The following is a 20,987-nucleotide window of genomic DNA, read 5'->3' on the forward strand; positions in this document are numbered from 1 at the left end:
AGATTCTGGAGCCAGAATGGTGGGGTTTCAATCCTGTTCCACCACAGACAAGCTGTGTGACCTTCAGCAATCACTCAACCTCTCTGTGCCTCAGTTTTCTCACCTCTTAAAATCACGTCTGCCCTGGGGTCTTGTGAGGATTAGATAAGATAATGTAAAACGCGCTTAAACAGTCACAGAGCATAGGAAACTCTCGGGATGTGCTTAAGTGCATTGCTTCATTTCATTCTGATGACAACCCCATGAGGTTGATACTTTTATTATTTGTCTCCTCATTTCCACATCTGCAGAACAGGAATGAGAAGTAATTTACAAGTGGTAGAACTGGGATCTGAACCCGGGTCACATCACAGTTGTCTGTGGAGCTGTGGTTGCTGGGCCTCACTGGACTCATAGGTGTCTGTCTTCCTGCCTGACGTCGGCCGTCCACCATCGCATGTATGTGGCATGTGTGTGCACACGTGTATGCAGGCACTATCCACTTCCCTTCTTTCACCTGCCATTTGCGGAACACCTACGATTTGCCAGCACTGCTCTTGGTTCTTGGGATACACCAGGAGACAAAATAAACAGAGAATCCTGCCTCACAATGCTTACATTCTAGCAGGGACACCATGGATAAGTATAATACATTAGTAACTTAGATGGGAAGTCCAGCGTTCGGAAATTAGCAGCACGGTTCCCCTTCACAGCTTGCGTCTCCCAAGCTCAAAGCAGCCCCCACGGAGTGCACCAACACTGAGCAGGCATTTTAAGGTCTGTCCAAAACCAGGTGGGGGGTGCCCAGCAACCGCCTGAGGGTTGGAAAAGGAGGCCCAGAGGAGACACCCTGGAGCTGGGGCTGGAGCCCATGTTCATGGGAGACCACAAGTCACCCTGGGAACCGCACCACCCGCCAGGGACCACAGTCCATTCCAAGACCAGACAAACAGAACCCAGTGTCATTAGGGACGTACAAAGGGGGGTGTCAGGGGCCAGGCCGGCCACCCCAAGATATAACCACAATGCATATCGATCATTTTGAATTAAAGTTACTTAAGAACTGTCCTGACCTCTCTGTCCACCTAAAAGCAGGAGATATGTCCCCCACCCGACGGGAGCCCTCCCGGCACCTGAGGGCTGAGACCTCCTCATCACAAGAGTCAGAATTCTGGTCCAAAGCGTGTAAAACAAGCCTTGTTCCACCTTTCCTAATTTACTACCCAAGCCCAATCTGCTTAGATTCCTTTCTAATGAGTGCTGTCTTTGTCCTGTCAATTTCTCACAAATTTACTGCTTCTTTCTCCAAAAAGTATAAAACGAGACTCGGCTCGATCATTCCTCTGAGCCTCATTTTATGACCCCAGCATCATATTATGATTCTCCCGTGCATACATATTAAATTGGATTTTCTCCTGTTAATCTAGTCTGTGTCAAGTTTATTATTTTATGACCGCCTAGCTGTATGAACTAAAGTGGGAGGGGGTCCTCCCCGACCAGAGGAAACAGCCACTTTCAGTTGGGGTGGTCAGGGGAAGCTTCAAGGGCGCCCTCTTTTGACGCGCAGAGACCAGGATGGAGAGAGAGGGTTTTCCGAGGGTGGGAGCACAGCCAAGGCCCAGGCCTCGCAGCAGACACATCCCCAGAGATTCCCGCCAGCCCAGTGCCATCGGTGGGCCACCTCCCTACTCTCCCATCTACGCATCACAGCTTTGGGGAACAGCAAGGTGGAAAGACCAAATGAAGACCACACTTGTTTGGCAGCCAAAGCCCATGCCAAAGCCTTCTGTGAAGGCACTTCCCATGACACTCATCAGCCTTCCAGAAAGTTCTTCATATCTGTTTGCAAAATGTTAAGGTTGGCTCTCAGGGGTTGTCAAGGATGTGGGGTCACCTCTTATAATAAAAAGATGAATAAATAAAAAATATAGCGATGTATTTTATTTTAACCTTTTAGATGAAGTCTCTTCAAATACATGTAAATATCAAATAGAACCTCTGTGTACTTATCACTCAGCTTCAATAATTATCAACATTTTGCCAACCCTGTTTCATCTATTCATCCCACTCTGGGATATATTTGAAATATTGACAGACAACAAAGGGATTTTTTTTTTAAGACCAAACAGTGTAATATGGTTGGTGCTCATAAACTAATTACGAAATTTGTTAACATGCATATTAATTCCTGGTATGCCAGAGATAGTGTAAGCTAATGTGACACAAATTTGAGTTGCCAGATAAACACCTTCCTCCCTCAAAGTGTGCGTGGAAACCCCTTCAGGGATGTGACCCTCCTGGGGCTTGGGGTGGCCCTGCCAGACAGTCCCCCAGGCTTAGGAAAGGCCTCAGGCTCAGCCAGGACAGCTGGGTAGGACGGTGACATGCCCTGGTGACCGCGGCAGCAGCAGTGACTCAGTGAGAAGGAGCAGAGCTTGTCACAACGTTGAGGACCCTCCTGGGCTGTCACTGGGAGCTTCTCGCCTCTGCCCAGCCCTTCCCACCCTGGGCACCTCCCTTAGATGGTAGAGGCTTGGTTATCAGAATGAAGGCATCAAGGGAGCCCTTTCGTCCACAGACCTGGGGACACTAGTATGACAACAAAAGCAAGGGCCATAACAATCTCACCCGACTTTTCTTCCTTCTGTTTTGAAGGCAAACAATTTTTCCTCTGGCCCTGACTATTACCACCTCACTGAAATACCTTCTTTAATCTTCAGATCTGTAAAACTACATACAGGTGGTATGTTCTCTGTCCTCCTAGGAGTAATTAGGCTACGATAGTTAATTTCCTACTTGTTATTTTCACTCTAACACTAGTCGTGGAATCAGGACCCAACGTTGTCTAAGTAAAGCATTTAAAAGGGTATCAGAGGCTAATGAAACGGCTATGTCATAAACGTGGCTGAAAAATCAGAGCAGGCTTCAGGAGTGAGGCCTCATCGAAGAGGCAATCTTTGACGCCCATTTCCAAGGGGTTGTTATCACCTTGCCCCTCCTGGAAGCAGCTACAGTGAAAGAAACCAACTCCCAGAACACAGGGTTCGCTGCTCTGAGGCCCCTGTCACCAGAAAGAGCATGGCTTCTGTCTTATTGCATCCAGACCCCGCCCACTCACCCCACAGGCCTCTTCCTGTAGCCTGGGTCACCCGCCCTTGGGGTGAGGACCACGTTCTCCTGGGAGCCCCAGCTCTGCCTGGGACTTGTCTACCTGTTTGGCCTCATTTCACACCACTCTGCCTTATGCTCTAAGTTCCAGCCATACTGGGCCCATTTCTCTTAAACGTGCCAGGCCCTCACCCCTTGTGTGGGGACAAGCTTCTCAACACACCCTTTGACGGGCTGGTTTCTTATCTTTTAGGTCTTGGCTCAAATGTCACCCTGTGATGCTATATATTTATAATAAATATGTGTTTGGTCTTTGTTCCCATTTCTGACAGAGCTCCTAAAACCCTTGGAATTTCCTAAATGGTGAAGAGTGATAAAGGTGTCTCTTGCTATGTCAATGAGGTGACTTGGGAAGTCACCTACCAATGGGGGCTGGCTGCCCAGAGAGCCATCCACAGTTGGAGAATGGGCAGTCTTTTCCGAGACAGCCATACCCCTCACCTCCCTCCTCCCAGCTCCTCCTCACCCAGGCCATCCGTGGCCGCCTGATGCGAACAGCACCCCATCCTCAGCTGACTCGCCTGCCCCATCTCGCATCACCTGACATATTCCACGTTTACTTGTGTATTTGGAGCACCTCCCACAATCGAAGGTGAGCTCCGTGAAAGCGGGGACTTTGTCTTGGTCACCGTGGAGTCCCTATTACCTGGAACAGTACACAGCTGGCACTCAGGACACATGTGTTGATGACAAGGCCCGTGTTCTTTGCATGCCTTGATTGACATCTTCCACAAGGCCATCTGTCAGCACCGTCACAGGACAGCCCCAGCCTATCTCGGAGAAGACTCCCCACCCAGAGCTCCACCATCCGCTCCAAAACCATCCCCTTGCCGTCCCCGCCTACGCCCATCGGGGTCAGCAGGAGCGGAGGACTTGAGGGGTGGCCCTTCTGGAGTCTGATCTGGTTTTCTGATACCCCCAGTTTATAACACTGACCATTAATTCTGCACATATTCGATTATTCCAGGTTTTCCAGCACTCACCATAATTTATGCCCAACATTATGCCTCGAAGATTCCAAATTTCTCCTGTTTTACGTACCAGATAGGAAGGTCAGAGTTCGCTGAGGCAGTGCCGCAAATCACCATGAATGAGGAAATGCAGGATGACCAGGGCAGGAGTATCAGGCTGTGCTCTGCTCCACGACAGACTTCCGTGTGCAGGCCAGACCGGGAAGTGCTGCAAACAACGGACAAACGTCCCTTACAGTGAGGTTTGGCACAGTACACACGTCAGAAGCCCATACACGTGTGTTCGCCTCACTGTTGGGATCTCTGGAGGGCCCATCGGTGTCTCTAGTGGCCGGCCAGGAGGCTGGCATGGTTGGAACGGCTCTAACCTGCCCACTTATTTGGCCATGGTCTCTTGTTCTGCCATTCTTTCATAATCGATGAACTGATTTGACCCATAAGGCTTATCAAAAGGCAAGAAGGTCATGGCGTGCAAAAGAAGTCAAATGCAAGTCTCCTTCATACCTTTTCCAATCAAATCAACAACTCCTCGTGCAATGAGTTTGCTTAATACAATGATTTGGGAAAACACATCCCAGAAGAACTAAAAGTGAGTTTTTTCTCGTTTTTAATAATTTGCAGGCTTCACAACTGAATTAACTGAGATGGAATAAGAATGGTGTGAAAATGTCACTTTTCTTTTTTTAGAAAGGTTAAACAACTTACTACATTTAGTCATGAAGATGTTATAGCTGTTAAATTATTTCTAGACTAGGTAAAAGAAACACGTCTGAGAGATTTGTCTGGTGTGTTTACACATGACACACCTGAGGTGACATTTTACTAGCAGGGGAAGCACGAGCAGCCTCTCCTCCCTGCACACGGTCTGCCACGTGCCACTGGGAATGCACAAATCCTGGCTTTGTCAACAGTAATGAGGCCCAGAGAGCAGGCACCTGCTGGGCCCTTAGACTTTTCCTGAGAAAAATATACATGATTACGGAATTGTGAGCACTCACCTCTGATTTATTATTAAAACAACACATCTTGGGCTGTATTCACACCCTCTGTCATTGGAGTTAAACAGACAAGTGATTAAATATCAGCTTCCCAGGGACCCTCCCAACACTCTGTCCTTCAGCTTCCCCTGTGTGGCCCACGTGTTCTCAGAGGAAGAGAGGAGGGACGTGAGCAGCACACGAGGCAGACAGGGAACGCATGCCAGGGCGCTGCGGGCCCTCTCGGCCTTCCGTGGTCTCCAGCTTTATGAGAAGTGTAGAGCTCGCGGTTATTAGCACTGACTCTGAGGTTAGCTAGACCTTAACTCAAATGCCATCTGTGCTGTGTAACACCTGTGTGCTCTTCTAGTCTCTGAGCCTCAGTTTCCTGGCCTGTAAAGTGAAGTGGATGATGGTTCCTGCCTCACAGGGTAGTGGTGAGGATTTAGTATAACCCTGGGTCATGGTGACAGGAAGATACCACAGCTCAAACATCACATCTAGAGTCACGGTGGGAAGAGAGAGGAGAGCTGGTGGGAGTAGCCTCCTCTGTCCTACTGAAACTACTCCCAATCGCAGTAGGAACTGTGGTTAGCTTTTCTGAACCCCAACACTCAGGTGGTTCCCTCCGCATAGTTTCTCCTATGTTCCCCACTCTGAGGACTCCATTTCTCAACCTACCCCCTTTTGCAGGGAGCCTTTCCTTCCCAGTGAGAACGGTAGCACAATGGAGCCAAAGAGAGCCTCTTGCAATTACCATCTCTGTGGACAGAGTGGCCGGAGATTGCCCACATGCCCTTTTCCCTAGATTTTGTAAAATGTATTATGATGCCTGTTAGAGTCACAGCAACAGTAGAGAAACAGTGTGAAAGGAAGCCCAGGAGCCAGGAGGAGATGGGGGGGGGGGCATTCCGAGGGCCGCTGTCTGGCAAGGCGTGAGGCCCCTCCCCTCCCTGCGGCTTCTCCGCACCTGGGCCACTGGGGCTGGAGGGGCTGACAAAGCATCAGGGCAGGGGAAGGGACAAAGGGCCAGAGATAAGAATGATCGGAGTGGGCTGGGAACACTGTATGTCCTCATTCTAAGACCTTATTTTTTTGGACGAGCTTTCCAAACTCATCCAAACGTACATTACACATACACAGCTGTAAGGCGCATCCTAATCTCAGAAACACCACGATGTGGGGAAACTTGGGGTATGGAATCAAGAGGTGCCACCTTACGTCAGGCACCACTTGTCCCCACCGCTGGGGCTGATGTCCCTCATCTGTCTTCACAGCCAGTCTACGAGTATGAGGAGGACGCCATAGCCCGTTCTGTTTTACTGATGAGGAAGCTGGAGATCAGAGGCTGGGGGGTTTGTCCAAGGTCTCCTATGGCCCTGGGGTGGGGTGGGGGGGCTCGAGTTCCTGGCAAAGCTCATGGGGGAGGGGCTGTGGATGGGGCAGGTCCAGGTGAGTGAGGAAGGAAGGGAGTCACCCAGGCCCAGGCTCCCACCATTGCCCGCCTGTCCCGCCACTCTCCACTCAGCAACCAGAGTAATCTGACTTCCTTTGCTCTGGAATGAAATCTCAACTCCTGGCGAGACCGACAGAGCCTTACCCCTGCAGTCTGGGCCACCCCTCCTGCCTCTCTCTTTCTCTCCACCCCTCTTCTCCCCTCCCCTCCTCCTGTCCCTCTCTCCCTCTCCCCCCAGCAGCACTGGCTTTATTCCAGCTCCTTGACCCACGGAACACACCTAGTGCACCCTTGCCTGGGGCCTTATCCCTTGCTCTTTCTGACAGAAAAGGCTCTTCTTTCGCAGACAGCTAGGGGACTCAGCCCATCAGGAAGGCCTGTCACCTTCCAATCACAGGAACACGTCTGGGTTGTCTCCTTCATAGCTCTCTGAGATTGTCTCATTTCATTTTTATTTGGCTGTAGTCTCCCCTTAGAATTTCAGTGCCTGTCGGGCCTGGTTAGTACTTGGACGGGAGAATTTGAGTGCCACGATGGCAAGACTCTTGTCCATTTGGCTCATTGCTTCTGAATGAATGACCCCACCCCCAGGGGTGGCATACCCTGCCTTTGAACAGATTAACCCAACCTGGGGTCCCCATGGAAGCAAACACATGGCTGAGCAGTGTCTGGGGGTCTTCCCCACCTGGGTGGGCTGACCGTCTCTAAGCTCCTCTCCATCCTGAGCCCTGAAGCTCTCTCCACATTTGTCCTCTCTGTTCTGCAACTTCAGTCTAGTCTTTCCAATGACTTCAGCTGAAAACACCGCCTGGAAGGATAGAAATCAGGGTGGGAAGGCTGAGAGACCTCGCGGGGCCTGGGCAGGTTCAGAGGCTGTCTTCCGGGTGGGGAGACAAACAGGGACATGGAGAGGCCCGTGAGAGTCACCCTGAGCCAGATGAGACCAAGAAAAGCATCAATGCAACAAGGTCCAGGCCATCGCTAACACGTGCTTGGAGAGGCCTGGCCCTGGCTCACCGTGGGGGATGCAAGAGAATACAGTCGCGCCTTCAGAGAACTTGGTCTCAGGAAAACCAGGACTCCTTCCTGCTTGCTCAGCCACCAGGGAGGGGTTCATTCAAGGTCATGTCACCTTCAGGGCTAAATTGTGACATTCAAACAGCAAGAGCCTAAGGAATGCAGAGGTCACTGTAGGCTGGAATGGTCGCGGAGGGCTTCCTGGAGGAAGTGGACTAGCACTGAGTCCCAGCCCTCACAGGCCCGGGGGATGGACATGCAGCAGGGGCAGGTGTGTCAGAGAACGCAACTGAAATCTTACTCATGGTGAGCTTTTTCCAATGTACACACAAACTTTTTGTTTTATTTTCCAAGATATTTTATAACTTCTACACATGGACAAGGTCTAAAACAAGAACTTACATTTCCCAATTAATAGGACTAAAATCATGTACTTTTGATAGTTCCATCATGCTTCCATAAACACTCCTAGCTATATGGAGTTGGGAGACATGGGACACCCCCACTGCCGTACTTTAACTGGCCCCAAAATGTGGGTGTGGTTTGTGAACCAATCCTCAGAAGTGGGAGGAAAGGGGTTTTTCCAGAAGTAACTGAGTGAGCTCCCTACAGAACCCACAGGAACCTTAGAGAAAAGGCCTGGACGCAGCAAATCTGATCAACCAAGAAACTGCTGGGGGGACAGTGGACCCCAGCAGTGCAGCTGTGTCACTTTGTGGCTCTTTCTCTGCTTCCTCTGCACGCTCAGAGATTCTGCAGAAGAGGGTCGCTCAGTGTGACCACAGCACAGGGCCCCTCATGCCCTTTCCGTCATCACATCCTCACAACAGCCCACGAGGAGCACGGTACATTCGCCCGTCTCTACGCAGAGGAAAGTGAGGCTGAGCTTACATGGAAGGGTCCGTCCCGGGTCACACAGCCGGGAGGGCACCGGACCTCTGACATTCTTATCCTGCAGCCATCTTGCCACCGTCCCCGGGGAGGCCTCCTTCCCACTTTAGTCATAATGGGGGTACACAGTGAATTCAAGGGCCTGGCTGATACAACAATCCTTTTATGCAGGGTTTTCCCATGACTGCAGTGATATTACCTTGCCTTTTTTTTCATATTCCATTTTCCCCCAAAGCTGTACCATTAACTAAGGAGTATGTTCTGACTTATTCAATAAAATGTTTAACCTTCTTAATGTTTTATTGATTCTTAAAGCTTTGGTTTTGCCAGAAGGCCTGATTGCTACATTAACAAGCTCATTGATATTCTTTTCACAAACCCTCTACAACCTGAAATGCAGTGTGGGAGACATTGGGCTCCCCGCAATCCATTAATCAATGGGCCCATTGAGGCTCCACCCTACGCACATGGCAGGAACACAGGTGAGAACTGAGGTATCCACACAGGTCCTCACTGGGCTGGAGCCCAGAAGACCAGACGGTGGGGCGCGGCTGCCAGAGCATGGAGCAAGGGCCCCCTTTGGGGAAAGGCCGGGGAAGGAGGAAACCTTTCTCTGCGCTGCTCCCTCTAACCCCTTGCAACCTGCATTCCTTACAGAGTCAACCTGGACTCCAGAAGGGCAACCGGGCGGCAATGGACAGATGCAGGCAGAACGGAGCCCCAAGTCCTTTCTTCAGTGAGGCAGGGAGCCCACATCCCTGCCCCCCGGCCTCTGCTCGCTCATCTTTCACGCGTGCCCATCTCTGAAACATGCCGCAGCCGTGCCCAGTCACGAGGGAGCCCCACTGGATTAGTTCGGGGTTTGGAACTCTGAAAGCTCCCCGGGTGAGTCTAACATGTAGCTGAGACGGAGAAACACTGACTTAAAGAGGCTCTCAGAATCAGGATAGGGACAAAAACTGCAAAATGTAAGAGACGCGGCACAGAGAATTAGAACTGCAATACACCTAACATAGAAGTCCCACCTGGAGAGACAAAAGTAAAGAGAAAGCAGGGAAAACACTCTTTAAAAAGATGAGAAAGTCTATGAATAAAATAAATATTCGGGACCTCAGGTTGATGTATTGAAAGAGCTCAGAAGGGACAGGTTTGTAAAACTTCACACACACAAATATTATGTTGATACTTGGGAAGAATGAGGACAAAGAGCAAACTGGAAAGTGAGCAGAGGCCCACACGTGGACAGGACTGGAGGACAGACATCTCCCAGCAGCTCTCAAGCACAATATATTCATGCGTCCACAATGGTGAAGGAAAAACTCTGAACACGGAATTTCGTATTCGGGGCGAGATCACGTGCCTGCAGCCCAGCAGGCCTCAGAGGCGACGCCACACAAAGCCTCTCTGGGACACTCAGGGTCAGTCCAGGTTCATGGCTGAAGCACCGGAAGGTGGGGCTGGACGTACAGGGGATGTGTGACGTGTGTGACAAGTGCCAGGGAGGGGCAGGAGGAGCCAGCGGTACTGCTGCCCGTCCCTTTGCTTCAGGCTCCATCCAATATGACAGCAGCGCTGTTACTGATGGTGACTTTCTAGAAATGGCCGCTATTTTGTTCATTGCAGGTTTTTTGCATTCATTTTGAGGATTTTAATATCGCATTAAATAGTCTTTGCTGAGTTTCCTGACACCCCTTTCAATTGGGCACCCTGGCAAATGCCTCACCCACCTCACCCCTGGCCCAGTCCAGCTGCATCAAAGCTACCAGACCTCCAAGGACAGGGACATTTGCAAAACTGCCTCTGTTCCTCAGTGCCTGCAGCCCAGGGACCACGCAGGGTCCCGCTGCTTCTCCGTGGGGAAATCGTGGGGAAATCGGAAACCCAGGCCAGCACCTGCCGGGCAGCCCCACCCCTGGTCGGCCCAGAATGTGGGCTCGCAGACCAACCATGGGGACGGGGACGACTGCAATTCTGCTCAGAACTCTGTGGCTCCTGCTGCGAGAAGTGACTGTGGCAGATGGCATAAGATATTACAGTAATTTTACTGACAAAGCACTAAGAGTATCACAGAAGAAGTTCAAAATCAATTCATCTGCCTCCCAGCAGAAGAGTCTAATGGACAGTGAAGCACAATCTTGACAACAAACTTGTTCCAAAAGGAGGAGGGATTAACCAAGCTACCCAGAATGTGTCGCTGTGACACTCTTTTGTTTCTGTTCCTCTGATAAGGACTTAAAATCCCATTTGTATGGAAATAAACGAAGCTCTGAAGTTATCTCCCCGTGCTGGCATGGCACTGCGGGAGGTCTGCACAGACTTCTCTCCCCCTAAATGGGATATTAGGCGCAGCTTTTATTATCCAAGAAGAAAACACACTCTTGTTCCAATCACTACGATGGCGATGGCGGATTCTTTCAGGGGCTGGATTCATTAAGGTTCTTTGATGGCAAACAGAGAAAACCGACTCTGAGCAATTCAATATCCTTCCAGGAAGTTCCTTTTCTATTTGAATTAACAAACCACGTGTAATAGGATGGGGTGGTGCGTTGGATGGACAGGGAGGGCTGGTAGAGGTGGCAGGTGACAGCTGACAACTTTGTCAGAATTCATTCATTCCAAGAGGGCCCTGGTTTACATTCTGGCATTACTGCAGTCCGGACTCAGAGTCCCCAGAATCCAAATGTCCATGTTTGGGTCACGTGCCCACACCGCATTGACAATCCAAGCCTGTCAATGAACAAGGAAAGACTCGAAGGAGCTGTGGTCAAGAGAAGGGGGAGTGGGTGATGGGTGGGCGAGGACCACAGAGAAGCCTGGTCTTCTCAGACACCAAGGACACACTTGTAAGTCCATTGAACTAGTGACGTTTCCTGAGCACGTTCCAGTGACGTGTAAAAAGCCTGGACAATGCACTCCACACAGTGCCTGACACATACGAGCAGATCATCACCTCCACCTTCATCACCGTCACCATTGTTACCTGCTAATGTTTATTATTTGGAATATCTGGCCAAACCTCGTGAAAGTGGGGTGTTCGCTGTGGGAGAGGGAGGCCATCTTGCAATGGCTAATTTTTTTCTCAGCAGAAGAAATGGAGATGTGGATTACCTGGATTATTGTCATCACCTGCATCCGGAGAGCCCGGCCTCCTGCTGGAGCCTCACCTGTCACGGTCTGCACCACCCCAGCCAGGGCCCAGGTATCCGGGAGGCACAGTGGGCAGAATGCCCAGGGCCCACAGCCCTTTTAGGAGGACACAAGAATGTTTTTAAAAGCAGAAGAAATGCACTTTTAAGTTTTAGAAAATGGATATTATGTACCAATGTAGTTGTAAAACATAATCACACGAGTCACTCCCCACCGTGAATTTGCGTGCTCCGTGGAGGAGAACAAGGCCTGCTCTCTTTGCTTTCCTAGCAGGACCTTCCTCCATGCCACATGAGACCTCGCTAAATCATTCCTCAGACCTCGCCCAGGATGAGGGCCAAAAATGTTCACAAATCCTGCACTCTTTACTCAATACACGTTATTTAGTACATACCACACATGCTGCAAACTGCTGGTCCCAGACTGTCATAGCCTTGAGCTCACGGGGATTAAAGTCTCATCGAAAGATGTGTAATCAATGTGCTTATCTTACTGGGCCATAATTAGCTAGTTCACAGGGGCACATGCATCCATATCTAAGGTTTTTCGATGATGCCGGTCATAGCCCACACCCTGAACTTCACACTCACATGCACACGTCCAGATATGTTGTCTCCTCTTCCTGTAGCCCCTTCCCAAATGTCCATCTTAATGGCCCCATTAAATCTTTCTGTAAAAATCCTCATTCAAACAGGCCTAGAATATGGCCTCTCATTGGGACTCCATAAGTACAGAGGAAAGGATGTGTAGATAGATGAATGGATGGATAAAACGCTGAATATAGACAAAGAGTAGATGAATGGAGAGAACAAATAATGTGGAATGAAAGAGATGTGGATAGAGAGATGGATGGATGGATGGATGGATAGGTGAAGGAAGGAAAGAAGGAAAGAAGGAAGAAAGGAAGGAAGGAAGGAAGAAGGAAGGAAGGAAGGAAGGAAAGAAGGAAGGAAGGAAGGATAAAAAAGGGAAAAGAATAGATGATAGATGGAAGAATGCATAGAATGATAAATGTATGGAAGTTTGACTTTGACTATAAGGACAAATAACTAGATGGAGAGAAGGAAGAAGGATTGGACTGAGGGGATGGAGAAGGGAGAAATATGGGCACAGATATGTTACTAAAAATTATACAGAACTGCAGGAAAGAATGGATGTAGAGGGTTAATGGATGGATGGTATAGAATAGGTGGATAAATGGATGGATGGATGGATGGATGGATGGATGGATGGATGGATGGATGGATGGATGGATAGATGGGTGGATAATGGGTGGATGATGGATGATGGATGATGGATGGATGGATACAGTGATTAGTGACATGCTGATAAATAAATGGAGAGTTCGATGGGCCAGGCCTGGGCAAGTTCATGGAAGGCAAGAAAAAGTCACACAACCACTGTGCAGTACTGAGTCCCACAGTCCCCACCACGTAGCAGCTGCACGACACTGGGCATATTCCTTCATCCCCACATTAGTCCCATGAAGTAAGTACTATTACCAGCCCCATTGTAAAGATGAGGAAGCTGAGACACAATGAAGTTAAAAAGCACTTACTACACGCAGGCGGTGTTTTAAGTGCTCCGAAACTATTCATTTACTATTACCCTGCTGTGGTAGATTGCAGACCTGGCCACAGTCCTTCACTCCTCCCTGCCTCGGTGCCTTTGCAATGTCGCTTTGCAGCAACTCCCATCAGAAGGTGGACTTATTTCCCCACCTCCGGAAGCTGGGCTGACTTGTGACAGACAGACCAACAGCATGTGGCAGACAGGTTGTTGAGGCGGATCTGAGGCCTCCAGGGACAATGCGGGTTTCGTATCTGGGACCCTGATGCCGCCCTGTGAGCAAACCCGCCGCAGCCTGCTAGAGGATGAGAGACCACACAGCACAGCCACTCGGGTCACCCTAGACAACAGCTAGCCAGCTTCCAGACACGTGAGTGAAGCCATTAAGACCACCCCGTCCCCAATGACCCTCACTTGAACACAGATATCTGAGCAAGCCCAAAGGAGATTAGCCAGGCCTGGCCCTGACCCTCACAACTGCCAGTTGACCCCTAGCCTCATAAGCAAGTCTCCTGGTTGCTGTTTTAAGCCCCTAAGTTTGGGGTGGTTTGGCGGATATGGCAGGGACTCATAAAGACCACACAAGCCTGAAAGAGACACATCCTCAGAGAGGCCAAGATAAAGATGTAGGGGCACAAAGAAGGAAGGCTTTCTTTCAACAAGGGGTACCATAGGGGCCTCTAGAAGGAGTGGTGTTGGGGTCAGGCCTTGAGAAAAGTAGAGCAGAGTTCCTGCCAAGGAGGTGACATCTACAGGGCACCCCACCCCCAGTGACACAGCAGCTGAAGTGTAAGCCCCAAAAATCCACCCAAGAGACTCAGACACATGGACGAGTCAGGCTGCCTCCCAGCCGCAGGCACAAAACAAGACTCAGGACGGCATCAAGCTGGTCGGGACAAGCAGCACCATGGCTCCACTTGGGGGGCCTCGTGGCCAGATTGCTGGACGCCAAGCCACACCCCAAAATGCCAGGCCAGGAGCCACCCTCGACCTCCCTGCCCCCCTATGCGCTCTCCATGCCCCAACTCCTTTACTATTCCTTCAGCATTCCCAAAAGCTCCTGTCAAGAGCCATGCATCTCCAGGGGCGGGGAAATGTTTCAAAACCATGTTCAATATCAAAATGAGGCAGGAGAAGCCATGATTAATTCAACAAGGAAGCAATTGGCTTTGGAGATGAGATGCAGGCAGCAGCAGTTACTGCAGTGAGCAGCTCCAGTACCCACGTGCCAGCCCGGGGGTTGCCACTCACAGAGAAGCAAAGCAAACCAACCATTAGGCAGACAGCTGCAGAGGGGAGCAGGCACCACCTCCAAGATGGCTTGGATCAAAAAGACCCACATGCTCATACTTTAAGTGTCAAGCCACTTTACAAGGTTTGCCACAAGAGAAGTCTGCCTTCTGCCTCTCAACCACACACCCCCAACTCCCAGAGGCAACCACTCTCAACTATTTTTGCTGATTCGTTTGGTGTTACTTGCATAGCTCTGTACTATCAAGGAGCAATGGAAGTGTGCTTTTAGTTTAACACATTGTTTGTTTTCTTCCCTCTGTGGTATAAAAAACAGCCCTCTTTTACAGCTCCCCCCAGCCCCACCCTGCCTCCCTTCCCTTCCTGCCATCTTTCCATCATATGTCTTCTTGGAGACATCTCTGACTTGCTCCAGGCTGGAGCCCTCATAGCTGGTGCACAGCTGTCACCCTGAGCACTCCTTTCACAGCTCTCGAGTTAACCCCGTTTTCTATATCCTAGGTTTTTCTTCTCTCTCGACCTACACCCTAGTTTTGCTGGAGCCCATCTCCCAGTAACTTTGTGACCAAGAGCACATGAGACTTGAATGTCTAAAACACCTTATTCAGCCCTCACATTTACCTGACAGCTTGGCTGGATATAGAACTCTAGGTTGGCAATCATGTTCCTCCCAATTTTCAAAGACATTGAATTACCTACCGTCACTGGCTTCTGGTATTACTGTTGAAAGTTCAAAACCATTCTGTTTCCTGAATCCTTTATAAATTACTATTTTTTTCTTTCAGGAAGCTTTCAGGATCTTCTTTTTGTCCTTAGCATAAGAAAATTTCATTTATAAATAAATAAATAAATAAGGAAGCTATAAAAACTTCAAAGAAAGTGTTCTTGAAAATTAAAAATCGGAGAACATGGACGAATATTCCCACAGAAGTGTGGGATGACAAAAGTGAAAAAATCTACTGCACAATCGACCAGATAAGGAGGGCATGCATCTGGTTGTGCTGCCCCCTTTCCTATCAGAAGCCTTCCTCAGATGTCTGCGGAGCCAGAGCTGTCGGCGCTATTAAAGGCCAGGGCACTAACGTGTGACTGGAAGCTCAGTCACATGTGGACTTACACCTCATGAGCTTCGTCAGAAAGAAGGCCTCGGGAAGATTCCTCCAAACCTCTGCCCCCAGAGTTCAGGCCTGGGAGGAAGCTGAGTGGGAGGAACAAGCTGGTAGGCAAACGTTTAAAACAAGCCCATTTTTAGCAGTGCCCCACTGCAGTCTGTAGTTCCTGCTGTGCCCCAGGCCAAGGGACTCTGCTTTGTCTTCTCTGAGAAGAAACCTTCTCCCTCCCCCCTGGTGTGGGACAGCCAATCACCACCAACATGGACTGGAAGAGGATTTGATGTTCCAGGTGCTTCTAAAATACATTTTCTGCTTTTTCAAGCCTCACCGTTACCTCCACCTCCAGAGGGACCTGAAAGTCACAATTCCTGAGTCTGTTAGTGGCTCTTCAGTATAAATCAAGTGCTTCTCAGCAGACCAAAGACAAATGACCCCTAATGCAGCAGTGAGAAAAGCCAAATCAGTTACCACTTGTCCTGTGCTTTTCAACTTCCAAAATTCATGGTTTTGTTTTATTTCCCTTTCTCTTTATTTTTCTGAACTCTTACCTTTTTAAAAATCTTACTTTGTTTCCTCTCAAAACTTCACTAACATGCCAGTGAGTGCATGTGTTCAATCAGTCCTCTTAACCTAGAACCAAAGCTGACTTTCAACCACCTGAGAAATCTCAGCCCTAAGATCAGAAGAAGCAGAGAACACTCTACTGCCTCTTAGTCTCCTGAGACCAAGCAAGTGTCCTGCCTGTGAGAATATGAAAGGAAAGGAAAGGTCACACAGCCTGTCAGTCTGTGCTATGGTGACCATGTCAGCTGTTGTTTGGGACTGTGCTGCCCCATCCCCTACCTGTGGGCAGGCATATGACCCGGGCCTAACCAATCAGAGCACCTCAATACCCAGCGCAGTAATTGGCCCAGGAGTGAACTCTGATTCAACCAGGACCAATCAGAGTCCTTCCCTGGGATTAATAAATGGTGCTGGGAGACCAACTGCAGTAGAAAGGGAACTTCTCAGAGGGAAGGATATTAACTTGGAGCTGCCAGGGGCTTTTCCACCATGTGGAAAATACCTGTCTAAAATGAGAAAAAATAAAGCCAATGAGGGATGAGAGCAAAAGAGTCACCGACAATACGGATAGCATGCAAAGGGAGCAGGAAGAGGAAGAGAAGGGAATTTCTGGAATAAGAGAGAAGGAATTTTGTGACACAGACATGCAGACTCATAACTGATGTTTGCAGGCGGGGAGCAGAAGTGCCCAGTGGGCTGAAGTAGAGCCCCAGAGCTCCAAATAACTGGCTCACAAGGGTGTCAGCAGCAAGCAGACATGAGAAGCCCAAGAAGGTGGAGTTTTCAAGGAGCCACAGAACCAAAAAAGAACAAAGAACAGAAAAATCTGAGCTCTGCTGTAGGTGTCTTTTATGCCAGCATCTTTCAACCACCTAGAAATCTCCATGACCAAAGCTATCCCTCCCAAATCACATTCAGGACCAGGAGAAAGAACCTTATTCAGTAAGTCACGTGTCCATTTTGAGCCTAATTCAATCTTTCTCAAGAAAGGACATGAGCAATGGTGAGTGTCACCTCCTAACTGTGCTGACACTGTAAATGAAGTGTCCCCTCGGTGCAGTACCACCCTTCACACACACACACACACACCCTCACGCACACATGTGTGTGCACACACACAGAGAAATGAGCGTTCCCACCATGGAATGATACACTAATATTCAATATCACCAACTTTGCCTGTTGCCAGGGTAACCGGCAGTATTAAATCCTGCTGCTAAAATTTCAAGAGCACGTGACATGAAGTATTTCGTATAAGGAGAAAGAGCTTCCTCTCACGTTAAACATGACTGTCTCAGATGACATGGGTGTTTATATCACAGTGCGGTCAGGCACATGTAGCTATGTCACTCTGTCCCTCCTACTCTCCAGCCCAGTGCGCGTGACTTCCAGAAGAAAGTGGGAAGCTGGATGGCAAAACAGGGATAGGCTCCACAGGAAGCCTCTGTCCTGATCTGGGCTCAAGCCACTTTATTCCCAAATGGAGTGGGGAGAGAGTTCGTTTCTACTCGTGCAAGCTCATGCACGTGCTGTTCCCTATGATAGGCTGTTTTCTGAACATTAGTCATCGTAGAGTGTCTGCATGGAAAGGGGACCACACATGGTTCGGAACCCTTTGTTTTGCAGGTGCAGATTGAGAGGGGTCACAGTTGGATGTTTCTGGAGGAGAAGGTTTGGCCAATGGAGGTGCCCCTCCCCCTGGAAAGGCCTGAGCTAGGTCAGGATTGGGCTACCTGATTCTTCCCCATTCAGGGGCTTTCTGCTGATATCCTGATGCTATTTTCACAGACCATCTTCCTCCCAGGGCCAGGGCTGTGTGTTCCACACGTGAAAATGACCCAGCCCTCAAACACTGGGCATTGCTGTGACCACTACAGCGCAGGGCACCAGTTGCCCTCAAGGGTCTTAGCAAACGCAGAAAAAAAGCCTGGTCATTTGGCCTTCAATTGTCACAGTCAGGACCAGGATAAAGAACCTTATTCAGTAAGTCAAGTTTCATGATTATTGCTTTAATCACATCTATAATGAGCTTTCTAGGAAAGACAGAGGTTTTAAATGAGAATGTACTCATCCAAATAATTCCAAGCTCCTTAAGGGAAGACATGAATTTAGACTGCATGGTAATGTTTTATTCAAGGGGCGGTCCCTATGCAGGCACACAGCCCCCACAGAAGCAGCCCTCCTTCAGTGTTGTGGGACGGGGGAAAGAGGGACAGTGAAATTTTCATCCAGTGGTGGATGAAAATTCTCCACCAGTAAAATACACAATGAATGAATGAATGAATGGAAAATGAATGAATGAAGAGAGAATGAATGTATGAAGAGAGGCATTTAATCACCTGTAAAAGCTGCTGCCTGCTGCCTCCACTCCCAGTGGTCTCTCCATTATCACTAAAATAATAATGAGAAACTGGGAAAGGCAGGAAAGGGATAGAGCACAGGCATATGTGTAGCCACGTGTTGAAGATGACAAGAGGTGACAGCCAGCTGCCCTCAGACACCAGGAGAAGTGGGAGGTCAGCCTTGGGGCCCTCCTCCCCCAGGGAAACAAAGTCAGCTACCTGCGTTCATGGTCCACCAGGAAGGGGCGTGACCAAGGACAGTGACAAAGAAGGCAACCCCTAGCTGCATCAGCCTAAGGATTAGCCTGGCCTTATTCCCGCTTGCGAAAGATCAAAGGGAGGGCCTGACTTCCAGGGAAGGCATTTCAGGTTTGACAGGACCAGGGGCCACCACCAGGGCATCGCTGAGACAGTGAGGGGAGCGCCCTGTACAGCCTGCCTGCCTTACCACACTCAGCATCGAGGCCCCGCCTCGGCGGCTGGCCACAACTCCCCTGATGTCTGGGTTGACATTCTTTCTAGAAAGCACCCGAATTCCAGAAGCCTTCTCTATCTCATGAACTCACAGGTTCAGACAGAACCTGGTTTATCATCCTGCACAAAATGATACCCGATAGTAAAAAAGACGGGCCCAGCCACGTGCCTGACTTTTTCATGCATGCTTCTGTGATTCCACTCATTATTCTCCGAGTTTCCACGTTCCCTAGAATTCCCCTCCCCACGACTCTTCATCCACCTAGCTCCTGCTCACCCCTCATTTCTTCAGAGAGACCACCTGACCGCCTGCCCCACTGTGTGCTGTTTCGCCTTCATTTATTCTTTCTTTCCTTCGTTCAAATATTTATTGATCAGATACTGGTAAGAGGGGCAGAGCTGGGCATCGGGATTCAGCCATAATGAAGAAACAAAGCCTATGCCTTCTGGGAGCTTGCCATCCAGAAGGGGAGTAGCACGGACAGCACGGAGGACCTATTTTATTACAGCATTTGATATATGAACGTTCTGAAGGAAAAGTACATTCGTTGAGCTGTGAGTTAACAATACACAGCCAACCTGAGGTGACGCCACTGGAGTTGAAACACTACAAAAAAGGGCACACGTGCTTTTTGTCCCCGCCCCACCCTCTCTGACAATGAGTGGGACCCTGTGCACCCTTCGCAGTGCAGGGTGCAGAGCCCAGGGTGCAGGACCCAGGGGGTTGGTGGAGGGCCAGCAAGGGTGGGGTCCTGCAGCCATCCGGCCTCCCAGGAGGGAGAAGGGACTCGGATCCCTAACTCTCTTCCCTTCCCCCCAACACGGTCCCACAATTCGTTTCTCATAATTAATCCATTTGACAAGTGAGAAAACTATTTTCAAAGTAAACAAAATCAATCAAGATGGCGCTACCTTCTCCCACTAATGTCCTCCATCAATCACGGATGAGCGCTTCACACAGAAAGGTTGGGGGAGCAGACTGCACGAAGGCTTAAACTCGACTGCTCTCCCAAGTCTGTAATATCAGGGCGGTGGAATGGATTCGTCATTAAAAAGAGAGTTACGAGTACTTTATGTGCCTCAAAGGAGGGGGGAAAAATCAATATAAAACTATATAATTGTGAGAAGGGTGAGACAGTAGAAGAGGGTAAATTCCTCATGGATTCACACACACACACAAAAAAAACCACGATAAAAAAGGGCCAAACACATTCATTTCAGGCCTCACTTAACGCTGTACCGGGTGGGGCTGGTGGACGCATTAATCCATCAGACGTCAGGTATGTGAGGGGGGCCTGCAAGTGCCTCCTCACCAGTCTCTAAGGGCAGGAGCTGAAGTGTTTGCTGCAAATCCAAAACTCACAAAGGGCAAGTGGGATATCGAGGAAACAGACAATAGCACGTGAAGCCCCCAAGGAAACAAGACAAAGCATCCAGAAACTTCCAAACAGCAGCCAGGCGCTTGCCTCCACGGTGGGTTTTCCCGAGTTTTCCCGAGAAAACTAACAGCAGAGGTGGACTCACTGGATTGACTATAATAAAAAAGACACAGTGACAGGTATTGACGAGGATGTGGAGAAGCTGAAACCCTCACACATCACTGGTGGGATGTAAAACCGTATAGCTCCTGTGGGAAACAGTACGGTGGTTCCTCAAAAGGCCGGACAAAGGGATACCATCTGACCCTCTATTTCCACTTGCAGGTATATTCCCAGGAGAACTGAAAATAAATGTGGGATATCATCCAGCCATAAAAGCACTGAAGTACTGCCACCCACTATCGCAAGGGGGACCCTTGAAAACATGCTGGTGATCCCATTGACATGAAAACCCACAAGAGGCAAATCCACACACACGACGTAGATTGGCCGTTGCCAGGCTCGGGAAGTAGGCCTGGACAGTGACCTCTATGGAGCACAGGTTTCTCTTGGGGGGGGGGGTGGACCTTATGGGATTAAATAGTGCTGATGGTTGTACAACAGTGAGAATACACTAAAAACCATTGAATTGTATGCTTTAAAAGAGTGAATTTTATATGTGAAATTAGATCGCAATAAAAAGGAAAAAAA

Source organism: Rhinolophus hipposideros, assembly GCF_964194185.1.
Source record: "Rhinolophus hipposideros genome assembly, chromosome: 21".
Classification (NCBI taxonomy): Eukaryota; Metazoa; Chordata; class Mammalia; order Chiroptera; family Rhinolophidae; genus Rhinolophus; species Rhinolophus hipposideros.